Here is an 18,604-nt window from a genome sequence, read left to right as displayed (position 1 = left end):
CCGCGTCCTTCCCCTACTGTCCTCTGCCGTGCCCCTCCCCACCCCGAGTTAGGTGCTTCCGAACCCCGGTGTCCATGCTTTAGCGGCGCTCGCCGCGCTCCATGGGAATTACTTTGCTGAGTATTTGTCTCTCTCCATTCGGCTGTGGATTTGTTCAGGACAAGAACTGTGTAAGACTTGCCCACGTTTGAATGTCCGACTCCAGTGCCAGGCACATAATAGACATTCTGTAACTATTGGGGAATGAATGAACAAACGATACATCTAAAGCCGGTATGCCTTGGCTCCCCACCTTTTCCTTTGTCCATGAAGCTTGTGACATTCCATACTGTCTGTACCTTGATACACCTGCCTTGATTGATGATTGCTTATTTTCCCTCATCTACCTACCCTTTCTTTCATGAAATATTTCCTTCTAAGAAACTATACTGATGTTTCTGAAAATTTGGAGCTAGAAATCTGGTGTCAGTTAGGCAAATATATTCATTTTCATCAGACTCCTTTTCCGCTATAAACCAAAATACTCCATTCATTCATTCAGCAAATCTTTGAAGGTGCCCATCATATGCCAGGAAAAACTACAGTGTGTTTGTTATCAGGAACTTACATTTTACCAGAGAAGACAGATATGGTCACTTATAGGATGCATGCTTTCCTCTTGATAAAGCAGTTTAGAGTATTTTGCAAACTTATGTAGAGACCCAGGTGGCTTAGCATGCTAGAGAAACCTTCCAGGAGAATGTTACCTTTGGGTAAGACTAACCTATGCCAGGAGGGGGGAGAGCTTTGCAAGAAGAGAGTACAGCATGTCCAGAGGCCTTGAGGTAGGAAAGAGCATGTAAAGTTGAGTGACTAAAAGTGTGATAAGAATGCAAAGAGGAGAAGGAAGGACATCAGCATCACGGTGGAGTGAGCTTTTCCAGTAGTCTCTCCCATTCAACATACAACAAAAAGCACATTCATACTCCAAGAGAGGACGTCCAAACCAACACAAAAAATGTTGGAGAGACCCATGCAGCCATACGACAGAGGGCAGAGAGGGTGGAGCCCCCCTCGGAGGAGGTGGAACAGGGTATGAGAAAATGTCACTCCCTTCCCTAGAGACTGCCATCCAGGACCACATGTGGCCTCTGAGAGGGAAGGAACAGGGCAGGGGATGTACGTTCACGGGAACATCAAAGATCCCTGAGGGCCCACACAACCTAGAGGGAAGCCCCCTACCATGGCGAAAGCTTTCCTGGGGGGTGACTTTATCAAGCCAACACTCCAGGAGAGCATATAGCGAGAGCAGAGTGAGAAAATGCCAAGAGCATGCATAAGAAAGTGTCCCTCACCCCACCTACCCAGTGCCAGCTCTGCTGAAGGCAGAGGGCTCAGGATACACAGCTCTTGATGCCCACCCAGTGTTGATAGGCAGTAAATGCGACCAAATAACACCAGGTTGGGAAAAAACAGAGCCACGCCCTGTAGCAATATCAAACATAATATTAGATCTCCAGACCAGAGAGAAAATGACAAGTACACAAAAGTCATGCCTGAGGACACAGAACTATGTAATCTAAAAGACAAAGAATTCAAAATAGCTATCATCAAAAAAACTCAATGAGTTAAAAGAGAATGTAGGGAAACAATTCAATGAGCTTAGGAGCTACTTCACAAAGGAGACTGAAACTATAAACAAGAATCAATCAGAAATATTAGAGATGAAAGATACAATGGAAGAAATAAAACAAAATATGGATTCCCTGAATGCTTGAGCAGACATCATACAGGAGCATATCAGCATAATCAAAGATACACATGTTGAAGTGTTCCAGATAGAGGATGAGAGAGAACTAAGACTAAAAAAAAAATGAAGAAAGTCTCTGAGAAATATCCAACTCAATTAGGAAATGCAACATAGGAATTATAGTTATTACAGAAGGAGAAGAGAAGGAGAATGAAGCAGAACGCTTGTTCAAAGAAATAATAGCAAGAAGCTTCCCAAACTTAGGGAAGAAGATGGAAATCCATGTGGAAGAAGCTGTCAGATCTCCTAAATATGTCAATGTAAAAAGACCTACTGCAAAGCATATAGTAGTGAAACTGGCAAAAGTGAAGGACAAAGAACGAATATGAAGGGCAGCAAGGCAGAAGAAAATAACCCACAAAGGAATCCTTATCAGGCTTTCAGCGGATTTCTCTGCAGAAACCTTACAGGCTAAGAGAGACAGGAATGACATATTCAAATCTTTGAAGGACAAAATCTTTCAGCCAAGAATACTCTATCCAGCAAAACTATCCTGAAGATATGATGGAGAAGTAAAAACTTTCCCAGACAAATATAAGCTAAGGGATTTCACAGCCATGAGACCCCCACCCCTACAAGAAGTCCTCAAGAAGGCCCTCATTCCTGAAAAAAAAAGTGAGAAAGGGGTTACAAAATATGGAGTAAAGAGATAAATAGCTAGAGAGAAACAGAGCAGAATAGCAAATACTCAAGTATAGCATTAAAAACAAAGGGAAGGAAAACACCAAAATCAAAGATAATCTTGCCATTTTAACCACAAACTCACAACTCAGGATGGAGTAAGATGTGAGAAAAACAACTTAGGAGGGGAAGAGGAAAGGGATTGAAGTGGTCTGGTCTAAGGAAATAAGAGGCCATCAGAAAATGGAATATCTTATTGATGAGATTTTGAATACAGACCTCATGGTAACCACAAAGCAAAAAAGCAGAACAGAGACGCAAATAATAAATAAGGAGAAAACAAAGAAACACAACATAAAAAAACTACATAACTCAAATGGTAGACCAAAATAAACAGGACGAGAAACAAAGGAAATGCAGGAGAACCAGAAAAATGAGTGCTAAAATGGCAGCATTAAGCCCTCATATATCAATAATCACCCTAAATGTAAATGGATTGAATTCTCCAAGAAGAAGACACAGAGTGGTGAGATGGATTAAAGAACAAGACCCAACCATATGCTGCCTCCAGGAAATACATATCAGGTTCAAGGACAAACACAGGCTCAGAGTGAAGGGGTGGAAGATGATACTTGAACCTTATGGCAAACAAAAGAAAGCAGGTGTTGCAATACTTATATCAAAGTAGACTTCAAAATAAAGCAGGTAAAGAGAGACAAAGAGGGGCAGTATGTAATGATCAGAGGGACACTCCATCAAGAAGTAACAAATATCTATGCACCCAACACAGGAGCACAAAAGTATATAAAACAACTATTAACGAACCTAAAAGAAGATATTAATAACACAATAATAGTAGGGGACCTCAACACTTCACTTACATCAATGGATAGATCATCCAGACAGAAAATCAACAAGGAAACAATGGAATTAAATGAAAAGCTAGACCAGACAGACTTACTAGACATATATAGAACACTGCATCAAAAAACAGCAGAATACGCGTTCTTCTCAGGTGCACACAGAACATTCTCAAGGATAGACTATACATTGGGAAACAAGGCTATCCTCCATACATTTAAGAAGATTGAAATAATAACAAGCATGTTTTCTGATCACAATGCTGTAAAGCTAGAAATTAATCATAAGAAAAAAGCTGAGAAATGGACAAAGATGTGGAGACTAAATGGCATGCTATTGAACAAGCAATGGATCATTGAAGAAATTGAAAGAGAAATAAAAAATATCTGGAGACAAATGAAAATGATAACATACCATACCAACTCATGTGGGATGCAGCAAAAGCTGCATGTAGAAAGGAGGAGAAGGAGATAACAGAATCCAGGTAGTAATCCTTGGTTGTCTGCCTCACAAGGGATGGTGGATTCTGCCACCAGGAAGCCAAGGAGTAAGCAGGAAAAGGAGATGAGTGTTTTGATTTTAATCCCATATAGGCTGGGTTTAATGTAGGGGAACTGATATCAGGGCTGGTATCAAAGAGAAAACCTTTATGTTTTCATAAAATATCCTCATGATTATATCTGAGGATGTATTCTCTACTTCTCCTCTCTGTATTCCTTCTCTCAGAGCATCTGCATACTCATGAATACTTCCAGAATTAGGAAGAGACTTTATTTTGAGAGAGTCCTTTCCATTGTCCATTCTGAATTCTTCTTCATATTGGATTGAAATCTGCCTCTCTCTGCCTACAATGAATTGTTCCTGATTCAACCTACATGGCATGCATTTAATCTCTCTTCTCTGTAAAACATCTTCATACATATGAAGAAAGCTGTATGATCTTCCTTTTTTTAAGAAAATGTGTTTTTTTTTTTTTTGAGGAAGATTAGCTCTGAGCTAACTGCTGCCAATCCTCCTCTTTTTGCTGAGGAAGACTGGCCCTGAGCTAACATCCGTGCTCATCTTCCTCTACTTTATATGTGGGACGCCTACCACAGCATGACTTGCCAAGCGGTGCCATGTCTGCACCTGGGATCTGAACCGGCGAACCCCGAGCCACCGAGAAGCAGAACGTGTGCAGTTAACCTCTGCACCTCCGGGCTGGCCCCTGATCTTCCTTTAAGTCTTCTCTTTTCCTCTCTTCTCTTTTCAATACAACCAATCCTTTCAACTACTGTTCAAGTGGTATGGATCCCAGATCATTTAATAGCTTGATTGTCTTAGAACCTACGTGTAGTACTTTGCATTTATCACTGAATCAAAACAATTTAAAAAACTTTTATTGTGAAATAAAATAATTTTTAAAGGGAAAGTAACTTTCCAGACTTAGCTTAATTTAGGATTTAAGGAAAGTTTTGCAAATGTTCATGGATTGTAATAAGTCAGTTTGGCATAGTTTTGAGCACAGAGTGGGTAAATATAGATGTAAATTGTGGCAAGTTGGCAATAGTTCCTCAAAGATATCAGGTCCTAATACCTGGCATCTGTAAATGTTACCTTACTTCAAAAAGGGTCTATTCAGATGTGATAACAGATCTTGAGATGGAGAGATTATCTTGAATTATCCATGTGGGCCCTAAATGCAATCACAAATATCCTAAAAAGAGGGAATCAGAAGGAGATGCTACATACACAAAAGAGAAGGTAATGTACATGGCAATGGAGTCAGAGATTGGAGTGATGCAGCTACAAATCAACAAATGCTGAGAGCCCCTGGAAGCTGGAAGAGGTAAGAAATAGATTTGCCCCTAGATTCTCCAGAGAGTATGCAGCCCTGCCAACACATTAATTTCAACCTAGTGAAAGTGATTTTGGACTCCTAACCTCCAGAACTGGAGGAGGTTGTGATAATATGTTGCAGAAGCCATAGGAATCTAACACATAAGTATATTGGGAGAAAACAAGTAGGTTATGTTAGTCCAAGCATTGAAAGCAATTCAGGCTTATTCTGGGATAGTTTCCGTGCTCTTAAAAACTTAGGTCAGTCTTGGAGTCAACTACGATTGGTCTATATAAATTTGATAGAGGCTGACACAAAAAACTGGAACTCCAGTTCCTCCTTAGAAAAGAGCTGCAAGAATTTGAGGACTCCTCGGTGAGTAGATAACTCAAAATAGATTCCTGATTGGTGAGAGTTGAGGCAAGCTAGAGAGCAAATTCCAATCCAAATAGCTCCTTTGCACCAAAAACAAGCCCCCACTCCCCACCCCCCACCTCTCAAAAAACCCCCACATCAAGCATAATTATACAGATGAGATCAAGTTAAACATAAACATGTAGCACAGTATCACATTGGAAATGTTGCCATTGAAAGGTAGCCTGTAGCTCTAATAGCTTCTGTGAAAGGAGAAAAATAATCCCACCAGCTTTGTGGTGGTTATAAGGTTGAGTTTATGGATGGTTTTTAATGTTTGTAGGTCCTAGATTTTTGAATGGCCCTCCTTCCTCTCCCTGTTCTTATACCACTTTTGTGAATTAAGACCAACTTGTAGTCTTCAGTGTGACCATCTGGGGCCCTCAGTTGTTGAATTTTGATGAACTATCCAGCATTGAGGAGTTAGGTAATGCTTATTTCTTCATTTGGGAGGGAGGGTGATTGTCAATGGCTTCTGTACATCTTTGGTTCATTCATTCTTCATTCATTTATCCATCATTGAACAAATATTTATTCAGCATTTACTATATGTCAGGCATTGTGTTACAAATGTAGTCCAATCAGACATGATTTCTGCCCTCATGGAGTTTACAGTTTAATGGGAGCCACAGATAATTAAAACAGTTACGATAAAGTATGGTAAATAGTCTATGGGATAGGTATGTGGAACTATGGAACCACATAGAAATAGCAAATAACTCAGCTGTTACAGAAGGTAAGTCTGATCGAATGGATACACTCCTTTATCTTCAATTTTCTTAATATTTCATCAGATTTGACTTATATGACTACCCTTTCTTTCATAGCATATGTTACTCCCTTGGCTTACAGGTCATCATAGTCTACTTTTCTGCTACTTCGTTTCCATTTCTTTGCTGGCTTTTCTACCTGTTCCCAATTTCTAAATGTTAGTGGGCTTCCAGATTCAGTTCCCTCCAAAAAAACTCTCTCTCTAGGCGCTCTTGTCCAGTCATATGGCTTGAAATATCCTCTGCATGTTAATGACTCCTAAATTTACATCTTTCATTCCGCATCTCTCCCGTGGGCACCATATATGTATATATATAGGCAACTCTCATTTAACATCTTTACTCAAGTGTCAAATGGACATTTCAAACAAAATATATTTAAAATGGATCCTCAATTTCTCTCCGAAAGCTGTTCCTCCCTTGGGTTTTCCCATCTCTGTAAGTAGTTCTTTTTTTTTTCTCCTTGTGGTAACCTTAGTTTATAACATTATATAAATTTCAGGTGTACATCATATTTCAATTCCTGTGTAAATTACATCATGTTCACTACCCAAAGAATAATTACACTCCATCACCACACATGTATGCCTTATCACCCCTTTCACCCTCTTCCCTCCCTCATTCCCCTCTGGTAACCACCAGACCAATCTCTGTCTGCATGTGATTATTTGTTGTTGTTTTTATCTTCTACTTATGAGTGAGATCATACGGTATTTGACTTTCTCCCTCTGCCTTATTTCTCTTAGCATGTTACCCTCAAGGTCCACCCACGTATTCATAAATGGCCAGATTTCATTTCTACTGGCTGAGTAGTATTCCATTGTGTATATATGCCACATCTTCTTTATCCATTGGTCCCTTGATGGGCACTTTGGTTGCTTGCAAGTCTTGACTATTGTGAATAATGCTGCAATGAACATAGAGGTGTATATATCTTTACACATCCCTGTTTTCATGTTCTCTGGATAAATATCCAACAGTGGAATAGCTGGATCGAATGGTAGTTCTATTCTTAGTTTTTTGAGGAATGCCCATACTGTTTTCCATAGTGGCTGCACCAGTTTGCACTCCCACCAGCAGTGTCTGAGTTCCTTTCTCTCCAAATCCTCTCCAACACATCTTGTTTCCTGTCTTGTTAATTATAGCCATTCTGATGGGAGTGAGGTAACATCTCATTGTAGTTCTGATTTGCATTTCCCTGATATTTAATGATATGGAGCATCTTTTCATGTGCCTGTTGGCCATCTGGATATCTTCTTTGGAGAAATGTCTGTTCAGATATTTGCCCATTTTTTAATTGGGTTGTTGTTGTTGAGATATATGAGTTCTTTGTATATCTTGGATATTAACCCCTTATCAGATATATGGTTTGAAAATATCTTCTCCAAATTGTTAGGTTGTCTTTTCACTTTGCCAATGGTTTCCTTTGCTGTGCAAAAGGTTTTTAGTTTGATGTAGTCCCGTTTGTTTGTTTTTTCTGTTGTTTCCCTTGTGTGGTCAGAATGGTACTTGAAAATATGCTGCTAAGACTGATGTCAAAGAGTGTAGTGCTTATGTTTTCTTCTAGAAATTTTGTGGTTTCAGGTCTTGCATTCAAGTGTTTAATCCACTTTGAGTTAATTTTTGTGTGTGGTATAAGATAATGGTCTACTTTCATGCTTTTGCATATGGCTGTCCAGTTTTCCTAACACCATTTATTGAAGAAGCTTTCCTTTCTCCATTGCATGTTCTTGGCTCCCTTATTGAAAATTAGCTGTCCATAGATGTCTGGGTTTGGGCTGGCCCCATTGCTGAGTGGTTAATTTCACGTGTTCCACTTCAGCAGCCCCAGGGTTTCACTGGTTTGGATCCTGGGTGCAGACATGGCACTGTTCATCAGGCCATGCTGAGGCGAGGTCTCACGTAGCAGAGCCGGAAGGACCTATAACTACAATATACAAGTATGTACTGGGGGGCTTCAGGGAGAAGAAGAACAAGAACAAGAACAAGAAGAACAAGAACAAGAACAAGAAAAGATTGGCAAGAGATGTTAGCTTAGATGCTAATCTTTAAAAAAAATAAAATAAAAAAAAATAAAGAATAAAAGATGTGTGGGTTTATTTCTGGGCCCTCAATTCTGTTCCATTGATCTATGTGTCTGTTTTTGTGCTAGCAGCATGCCGTTTTGGTTACTATAGCTTTGTGGTGTATTCTGAAACCAGGGAGGGTGATACCTCCATCTTTGTCCTTTTTTCTCAGGATTCCTTGGGCTATTCAGGGCCTTTTGTTGTTCCATATACATTTTAGGGTTCTTTGTTCTATTTCTGTGAAGAACGTTTTTGGAAATTTGATAGAGATTGCAGTGAATCTGTAGATTGCTTTAGGAAGAATGGACATTTTAACTATGTTAATTCTTCCAACCCAGGAGCACAGAATATCTTTCCATTTCTTTGAGCTTTCTTCAATTTCTTTCAACAATGTTTTATAGTTTTCAGTGTATAGATCTTTCACCTCTTTGGTTAAGTTTATTCCTAGGTATTTTGCTCTTTTTGCTGTAATTGTCAATGGAGTTGTATTCTTAATTTCTCTGTCTGCTATTTAGTTGTCAGTGTGTAGAAATGCAACTGATTTTTGTATGTTGATTTTTTATCCTACAACTAGACCATATTCATTTATTATTTGTAAAAGATTTTTAGTGGATTCTTTAGGGTTTTCTATATATAAAATCATGTCATTTGCAAATAGTGACAGTTTCACTTCTTCCTTTCCAATTTGGATTGCTCTTATTTCTTTTTCTTGCCGATTGCTCTGGCTAGGACTTCCAATATGATGTTAAATAAGAGTGATGAAAGTGGGCATTCTTGTCTGCTTCCTGTTCTTAGAGGGATAGCTTTCAGTTTTTCTCCATTGAAAATGATACTAGTTGTGGGTTTGTCACATATGATATGCCTCCATTCTGATCCTCTTATATGCCTATTCCTTACCTGCCTCTAAGTTCTTGAGTGGGTTTATTTTTTAACTGGAATGTTCTATCTTCAGCATTTCTCAGGGCTAGCTCAATCTCATCCTTCAAATATTATCTTGAATATCACCTCCTCACCATACTTTCTAAAGTAATCTTGGTTACTCTATACCTTTTATTATACTCCTAACATTTATTTGTTTGCATGTTTGTAAGCTCTTTGAGAACATATGCCTTGGTGTCTGGCCCACTATTGAGCCTCCAGAGCCTAGCACTGTGACCAGGCCATAATGGTCACTCAATAAACATTTGTTGCATGAATTGAGGTAGGATAATATTTTGATATTTTAGCCTACGGGTATTTTTCCCCTAGTTTTTTTTTATATTAATGTTATGATAGATTACAACCTTATGAGATTTCAGTTGTACATTTTTGTTAGTCATGTTGTGGGTACACCACTTCCCCCTTTGTGCCCTCCCCCCACCCCCCCTTTTCCCTGGTAACCACCGATCAGATCTCCTTATCAATATACTAACTTCCACCTATGAGTGGAGTCATATAGAGTTCGTCCTTCTCTGACTGGCTTATTTCGCTTAACATAATACCCTCGAGGTCCATCCACATTGCTGTGAATGGGCCAATTTTGTCTTTTTTTATGGCTGAGTAGTATTCCATTGTGTATATATACCACATCTTCTTTATCCAATCATCAGTTTCTGGGCATGTAGGTTGGTTCCACGTCTTGGCTATTGTAAATAATGCTGCGATGAACATAGGGGTGCAACGGACTCTTGAGATTTCTGATTTCAGGTTCTTAGGATAGATACCCAGTAATGGGATGGCTGGGTCATAGGGTATTTCTATTTTTAACTTTTTGAGAAATCTCCATACTGTTTTCCATAGTGGCTGTACCAGTTTGCATTCCCACCAACAGTGTATGAGAGTTCCTTTTTCTCCACAACCTCTCCAACATTTGTCGCTCTTGGTTTTGGATGTTTTTGCCAGTCTAACGGGTGTAAGGTGATATCTTAGTGTAGTTTTGATTTGCATTTCCCTGATGATTAGCGATGGTGAACATCTTTTCATGTGTCTATTGGCCATATTCATATCTTCTTTTGAGAAATGTCTGTTCATGTCCTCTGCCCATTTTTTGATCGGGTTGTTTGTTTTTTTGTTGTTAAGCAGTGTGAGTTCTTTGTATATTATGGAGATTAACCCTTTGTCGGATAAGTGGCTTGTAAATATTTTTTCCCAATTAGTGAGCTGTTTTTTTGTTTCAATCCTGTTTTCCCTTGCCTTGAAGAAGCTCTTTAGTCTGATGAAGTCCCATTTGTTTATTCTTTCTATTGTTTCCCTCAACTGGGGAGTTATGGTGTCTTAAAAGATTATTTTGAAACTGATGTCAAAAAGTGTACTGCCTATATTCTCTTCCAAAAGACTTATTGTCTCAGGCCTAATCTTTAGGTCTTTGATCCATTTTGAGTTTATTTTGGTGTGTGGTGAAAAAGAATGGTCAATTTTCAATCTTTTGCATGTGGCTGTCTAGTTTTCCCAGCACCATTTGTTGAAGAGACTTTCTTTTCTCCATTGTAGGCCCTCTGCTCCTTTGTCGAAGATTAGCTGTCCATAGATTTGTGGTTTTATCTCTGGGCTTTCAATTCTGTTCCATTGATCTGTGGACCTGTTTTTGTACCAGTACCAAGCTGTTTTGATCACTGTAGCTTTGTAGTATGTTTTGAAATCGGGGATTGTGATTCCGCCGGCTTTGTTTTTCTTGCTCAGGATTGCTTTAGCAATTCGCAGTCTTTTGTTGCCCCATATGAATTTTAGGATTCTTTGTTCAATTTCTGTGAAGAATGTTCTTGGGATTCTGATTGGGATAGCATTGAATCTGTAGATTGCTTTAGGTAGTATGGACATTTTAAGTATGTTTATTATTCCAATCCATGTGCATGGAATGTCTTTCCATCTCTTTATGTCATCGTCAATTTCTTTCACGAAAGTCTTGTAGTTTTCATTGTATAGATCCTTCACTTCCTTGGTTAAGTTTATCCCAAGGTATTTTATTCTTTTCGTTGCGATTGTGAGTGGGATTGAGTTCTTGAGTTCTTTTTCTGTTAGTTCATTGTTAGTGTATAGAAATGCTACTGATTTATGCACGTTAATTTTATACCCTGCTACTTTGCTGTAGTTGTTGATTATTTCTAATAGTTTTTCTATGGATTCTTTGGGGTTTTCTATATATAAGATCATGTCGTCTGCAAACAGCGAGAGTTTTACTTCTTCGTTACCTATTTGGATTCCTTTTATTTCTTTTTCCTGCCGAATTGCTCTGGCCAGCACCTCCAGTACTATGTTGAATAGGAGTGGTGAAAGTGGGCACCCTTGTCTTGTTCCTGTCCTCAGAGGGATGGCTTTCAGTTTTTGTCCATTGAGTATGATGTTGGCTGTGGGTCTGTCATATATGGCCTTTATTATGTTGAGGTACTTTCCTTCTATACCCATTTTATTGAGGGTTTTTTATCATAAATGGGTGTTGGATCTTGTCAAATGCTTTCTCTGCATCTATTGAGATGATCATGTGGTTTTTGTTTTTCATTTTGTTGATGTAGTGTATCACGTTGATTGACTTGCGGATGTTGAACCATCCCTGTGTCCCTGGTATAAATCCCACTTGATCATGGTGTATAATCTTTTTGATGTATTGCTGTATTCGGTTTGCCAAAATTTTGTTGAGGATTTTTGCATCTATGTTCATCAGTGATATCAGCCTGTAGTTCTCCTTCTTTGTGTTGTCCTTGTCAGATTTGGGGATCAGAGTGATGTTGGCTTCATAGAATGTGTTAGGGATTACTCCATCTTTCTCAATTTTCTGGAACAGTTTGAGAAGAATAGGTATTAAGTCTTCTTTGAATGTTTGGTAGAATTCTCCAGAGAAGCCGTCTGGTCCTGGACTCTTATTTTTGGGGAGGTTTTTGATTACCGTTTCTATTTCCTTACTTGTGATTGGCCTATTCAGATTCTCCATTTCTTCGTGATTCAGTTTGGGGAGATTGTAGGAGTCTAGGAATTTGTCCATTTCTTCCTGGTTGTTCAATTTGTTGGCATATAGTTTTTCATAGTATTCTCTTATGATCTCTTGTATTTCATTGGTATCTGTTGTGATTTCTCCTCTCTCATTCCTAATTTTATTTATTTGTGATTTCTCTCTTCTTTTCTTGGTGAGTCTGGCTAAAGGTTTGTCAATTTTATTAATTCTTTCGAAGAACCAACTCTTTGTTTCATTGATCCTTTCTATTGTCTTTTTTGTTTCAATATCGTTTATTTCTGCTCTTATTTTTATTATTTCCCTCCTTCTACTGACTCTGGGCTTTGTTTGTTCTTCTTTTTCTAGTTCTGTTAGTTGTTGTTTGAGGTTGCTTATGTGAGCTTTTTCTTGTTTAGTGAGGTGAGCCTGTATTGCGATGAATTTCCCTCTTAGGACTGCTTTTGCTGCATCCCAAATGATTTGGTATGTCGTGTTCTCATTTTCATTTGTCTCCAGATAATATTTGATTTCTTCTTTAATTTCTTCAATGATCCATTGTTTGTTCAGAAGCGTGTTGTTTAGTCTCCACATTTTTGCACCTTTCTCTGCTTTTTTCTTGTAGTTGATTTCTAGTTTAATAGCATTATGATCCGAAAAGATGCTTGATATTATTTCAACTCTCTTGTATTTATTGATGTTTGCTTTGTTTCCCAAAATATGGTCAATCCTTGAGAATGTTCCATGTGCACTTGAGAAGAATGTGTAACCTGCTGCTTTTGGATGAAGTGTTCTATATATATCTATTAAGTCCAACTGGTCTAATTTTTCATTTAATTCTATTATTTCCTTGTTGATTTTCTGTCTGGATGTTCTGTCCATTGGTGTTAATGGTGTGTTGAGGTCCCCTACTATTATTGTATTGTTGTTGATGTCTTCTTTTAGTTCTATTAAGAGTTGCTTTACAAATTTTGGTGCTCCTGTGTTGGGTGCGTATATATTTATAAGTGTTATGTCTTCTTGGTGGAGAGTCCCTTTTATCATTATATACTGTCCCTCTTTATCTTTCTTTATCTGTTTTGCTTTGAAATCTACCTTGTCTGATATTAGTATAGTGACACCTGCTTTCTTTTGTTCATTATTAGCTTGGAGTATTGTTCTCCATCCCTTCACTCTGAGTCTGTGTTTGTCTTTGGGGCTGAGGTGTGTTTCCTGGAGGCAGCATATTGTTGGATCTTGTTCTTTGATCCATCCTGCCACTCTGTGTCTTTTGATTGGGGAGTTCAATCCATTTACATTTAGAGTGATTATTGAGATGTGGGGGCCTACCACTACCATTTTGTGTCTTGTTTTCCGGTTTTCTTCAATTTCCTTTGTTTCTCGTCCCATGGTTTAATCTGTTCTGATGAAGAGCTGTTACTCTCTGTTGTTGTCCTTCTACTTATCTCCTCTGCTCCTGGTTTTGTAGCCCCTTTCCTTTTTTTGATTTTTTAGGAATGAGGGTTTTCCTGAGGATTTCCTGAAGAGGAGGTTTTGTGGCAATGAACTCCCTTAATTTTTATCTGGGAAAGTTTTTATTTCTCCATCGTATTTGAAGGATATTTTCGCTGGGTAGAGAATTCTCGGCTGTAGATTTTTGTCCTTCAGATTTTTGAATATATCATTCCACTCTCTTCTACCCTGTAAAGTTTCTGCTGAGAAATCTGCTGATAGCCTGATGGGGGTTCCTTTGTAGGTTAGTTTCTTTTGCCTGGCTGTCCTTAGTATTTTCTCCTTGTCATTGACTTTTGCTAGCTTCACTACTATATGCCATGGAGTTGGTCTTCTTGCATTGATAAAGTTTGGAGATCTATTGGCTTCTGTCACCTGAAGATCCATCTCTCTCACCAGATTTGGGAAGTTCTCAGCCATTATTTCTTTGAATAGGCTTTCTGCCCCTTTCTCCTTCTCTTCTCCCTCTGGTATACCTATAATCCTTACGTTGCATCTCCTAATTGTGTCTGATAATTCTCGGAGAGTTTCTTCATTTCTTTTTAGTCTTACTTCTCTCTCCTCCTCTGCCTGCAACAATTCTATATTGCCATCTTCCAAATTGCTAATTCTTTCCTCCATATTATCGGCCCTACTGTTCAATGCATCTAGATTTTTCTTAATCTCCTCTATTGTGTTCTTCATTTCCAATATTTCTGTTTGGTTCTTCTTTATCGTATCAAACTCTTTTGTGACATAGCTCCTGAACTCGTTGAGTTGTCGGTCAGAATTCTCTCTTAAATCATTGAGTATTTTAATGATGGCTGTTTTGAAGTCATCATCATTTAGGTTATATATCTCATTTTCTTTGGGATTGTTTTCTGTGTATTTGTTATTTTCTTTCTGTTCTGGAGATTTAATGTATTTTTTCATATTGCTTGATGTTGTTGATTTGTGCCTCTGCATAGAGATAGAGTTTAGTTGCTCCTTTCACTTGTTTCTGCTGCTGCGGTGGGGGAGCAGCTGTTTATACTGCATCAACCAGGAACCCTGTCCACAGTTGCTAACTGGGCCTGGGCCCCTCCTCGTAGTCACAGTGGTCCTTTGGATTCCCTCCTCTGCTGTGGGGGCCGTCACAGGGGGGCTTCAGGCTGCTGGTGCCTGCTGTTGCAGCCCACCTAGACGTGCTCCCTCCTTGGGGTCTGCAACGGTGTTATGGGCTTTTCCAGCGGCCAGGGGTGGGATCACTTATATTTGTCGCTCCATCGCTGTCGGCACCCACAAAATCTCACTTGTCCACTATGGGTCGCAGGAGAGCTATTGGCATCTTCTACAGTCTGTGGTTAGTTCACCTAGCTATGCTACTTTTGTCCCGGGGTCTTCCAGCCTTGTGGCTGCCAGATGGGTGCTTTCTACTAGTGCTGTGCAGAGGCTTTCCCTGAGGCTGCTGTGAGCCTGTAGGGTTTCCCCCTAGGCTATGGAGCTGGGTCACTGGAACTCCCCCCAGCCCCAGTCCTGTTCCCAAGGAACTCGGGGAGCCCTTTGCCCTGTCTTGGGGGATAGCCGGAGGTCCTGATTTCAGTGGTAGCTGGTCAGCTGCTGCCCTGCCTGATATTCTCCTCTCCGGGACCCTCCCAGTATTGTGGATGCTGGGCGTGGCCCCTCCGCTAATAGCAGACAGAGAGTTTTGTCTGCTGCCCGGGCAGAACTCTGGAGCTTCCCCTCAGGGCCGCGGAGTCGGCCTCTGGAGCTTCACCCAGCCCCAGTCCTCTCCGAGATCTCCGAGATCTCCAGCAATCCCCAGCCCCGCGGGGCGGGCAACGGCAGCCTGGGGTCACCTTGCCCTCTGGGATTCCCTCCGGGACCTTCCCGGAGTTGTGAATGCTGGACGTGGCCCCTCCACTAACGGCAGACAGAGAGTTTTGCCTGCTGCCCGGGCAGAACTCTGGAGCTTCTCCTCCGGGGCGCGGAGCGGGCCTCTGGAGCTTCACCCAGCCCCAGTCCTCTCCAAGATCTCCTGCAATCCCTAGCCCCACGGGGCAGGCAACGGCAGCTGGAGGTCGCCCCGCCCTCTGGGATTCTCTCAGGACTTTCCCGGAGTTGTGAATGCTGGGAGTGGCCCCTCCGCTAATGGCAGACAGAGAGTTTTGTCTGCGGCCCAGGCAGAACTCTGGAGCTTCACCCAGCCCCAGTCCTCTCCGAGATCTCCGGCAATCCCTAGCCCCACGGGGCGGGCAATGGCAGCTGGGGGTTGCCCTGCCCTCTGTGGTTTTCTCCGGGACTTTCCCGGAGTTGTGAATGCTAGGTGTGGCCCCTCTGCTAATGGCAGACAGATAGCCCTGTCTGCTGCCCAGGCAGAACTCCGGAGCTTCCCCTCTGGGGCACAGAGCCAGCCCCTGGAGCTTCACCCAGCCCCAGTCCGCTCTGAGATCTCTGGCAATCCTTAGTCCCACAGGGTGGGCAATGGCAGCTGGAGGTCACCTCGCCCTCTGGGATTCTCTCCGGGACTTTCCCGGAGTTGTGAATGCTGGGTGTGGCCCCTCTGCTAATGGCAGACAGAGAGTTTTGTCTGCTGCCCTGGCGGAACTCTGGAGCTTCCCCTCCAGGGCGTGGAGCTGGCCTCTGCAGCTTCACCCAGCCCCAGTCCTCTCTGAGATCTCTGGCAATCCCTAGCCCCACCGTGCAGGCAGTGGCAGCCGGGGGACCTCCTTGCCCTCAGCGACTCTCTCTGGGACCCTCCAGGTGCCGTGAACACCAGGCGGGATCTCCCCGCCAATGGCGGGGAGAGACTCTCCCTGTGGGCCCAGGTGTGCAACTCCAAAATTTCCCTCTGTGTTTAGGAGTAATTGTGGGGGGTTTAGGTAGGGTTCTGGTCACCTGTTTTCACCGTCGCTCCTCTGTTGTGTGCTCGCTCCTGCCCTAGATGTGTGTTGATCTTCTGGGGGCGTCCGTTGGAAGAAAGCTGCTTGCGGGTACTAGGCTGTTCGGTCGGGGTCGGAGAGTTTTCACCTATTTCCACATCCTCCCGGAGGAAAGTCCGTCCGCCTTCTGATGTATAGTCGCGTGGGTCTCTCAGACGTCCTGAGATGCTGTCTGGATATCCTTTGTTAAGTGATAAGTGTCCAAATAATTGTAGACTCGAAGGGGGAGAGACAAAGAGGACTACTCATGGTGCCATCTTGGATTGAGAGCCTCCCCTAGTATTTTTATGAGTGACGAGGAATCCTATGAGTCAAGGAAGGATAGTGACAGCAGAACATAGTACAAAAAAGAATTTAGTGTTTGGATTTTGATTTTCAGAAGCCCAATCCATCAGTATTTAAAGCATTTTTTAAAAATAGAAATCATAAACAATCAGAATCACTGTTTGATAAATAAGTATTAGTCAATGAGAATTAGAGGAAAAGCAAGAGAGTTAGATACTGGTGAGTATTCCCATGACAGATACCGTATGTTGCTCAAACATTCCCTCCCCTTCTGCCTTGCCTACCTATGCTATAGAGATAAAAAGAGAAATACTTGAATTCATAGTCTTGGAGTTATAATAATCATAACACAACCACAAGGATGAAAACCATGTGCTAAAAATGGCAGACTGGAAGTTAGAATTAGTTTTGAGTAGACTTCCTAATCCTGAGTTCCCATCTCTGGAGTTCTTATTGGGGAAGACAAATACCTGACATACAATCCACTGCAGTATGGTTGTCTATTATTTGAAGCCCAACATATTTATAATGATAGCATCCCAGATAGTTTTGAGCAATCTAAGACCAAAGGAAACACATTTCTACCTTCTTCAATATACCCCAAGAAGGTAAAAAGCCGCTGACCTTAACCAAATACACAGCCAATTATTTCTCCAGCAGAAATAGGTTCATTTAGGATCAGTAAAGAATTGTAATTCAGGGTCTGCAACCATGGCAAGCCACATGCAAGTCTCCTGCAACAAGGGGAGAAGAAACTCTTTTACAGAGGGAAAGAGGAAGTTGGGAGGGTTATCATAAGAAAGAGTTTGAGGTATAGTGGTTTTTCATTGGCAGAGTTGTGACAGTCTTTCATTGGCTAAGCTTCTTGCCACTCAAGAAGGGGAAGTTTTTCTTCTTCCTGTTGGGCTCTGCTATCCAGGAAGAGTGTGAGAGCTCCCCTTTTTGGCCTCCTGACTCTAATTTAATGAAGTTTCTGTTTATTGATTTTCACATTTTCCCCTTTTGATTGAGGTCTTTCTCTGAATGCATCACTGATCAAGAGAGGTTTTTTGGTTTTAGTAGCTGCCTTTTGTCTTTCAATGCCAGGAAGGACTTTTTCTGGGTGTCATGCCCCACATCAAAGGAAAAATGCACAGATTGGAAACCTATTGTGGCCACATTTGAATAACAAGGAGGGGTAGAAGAGAGAACTCACAGGCATTTTTCCTTTCTAAAGTCCATATGTTGTCAAGATCACAGGCATTTGAGATCATCTGAGCTGTTATATCATCATGAAAAGTTTGGCAGACAAGCCTCTAACAGGCTTAGCCTAGACATCTTGGGAAAACTGTCTCATCATATGTCATGTGCTTCAATTTGAAGAAATCTTTACTTTCAGGTCACCAGATGATGTGCAGGTCCAGTCAGAGTTTGGTGCTTTCTTTAGGTATGTCATGTGAACACAAGAGTCTCTCCTCTGGAGTTTTTTGGCACAGGGATTCGTTAGCAGTACCTGATAGGGGCCTTTCCAGTGAGATTGAAGGAAGCCCTTCTGGAAGTATCTTTTCCAATAGACAAAATCTCCAGATTGCAAGGCATGATGCTTAAAGTCTTCATCTCTCTGGAGCAGAATGTGAAAGCTTGCTCTACCAAAACGTGGTTATTTTTAATAGAAGGATTAGGCCTCTGCAATATTGGAGTATATCTC

This window comes from Equus caballus, chromosome 28, assembly GCF_041296265.1.
Source record: "Equus caballus isolate H_3958 breed thoroughbred chromosome 28, TB-T2T, whole genome shotgun sequence".
In the NCBI taxonomy this organism is placed as follows: domain Eukaryota; kingdom Metazoa; phylum Chordata; class Mammalia; order Perissodactyla; family Equidae; genus Equus; species Equus caballus.
The sequence above is the reverse complement of the archived record's forward strand: the minus strand, read 5'-3'. Positions refer to the sequence as shown.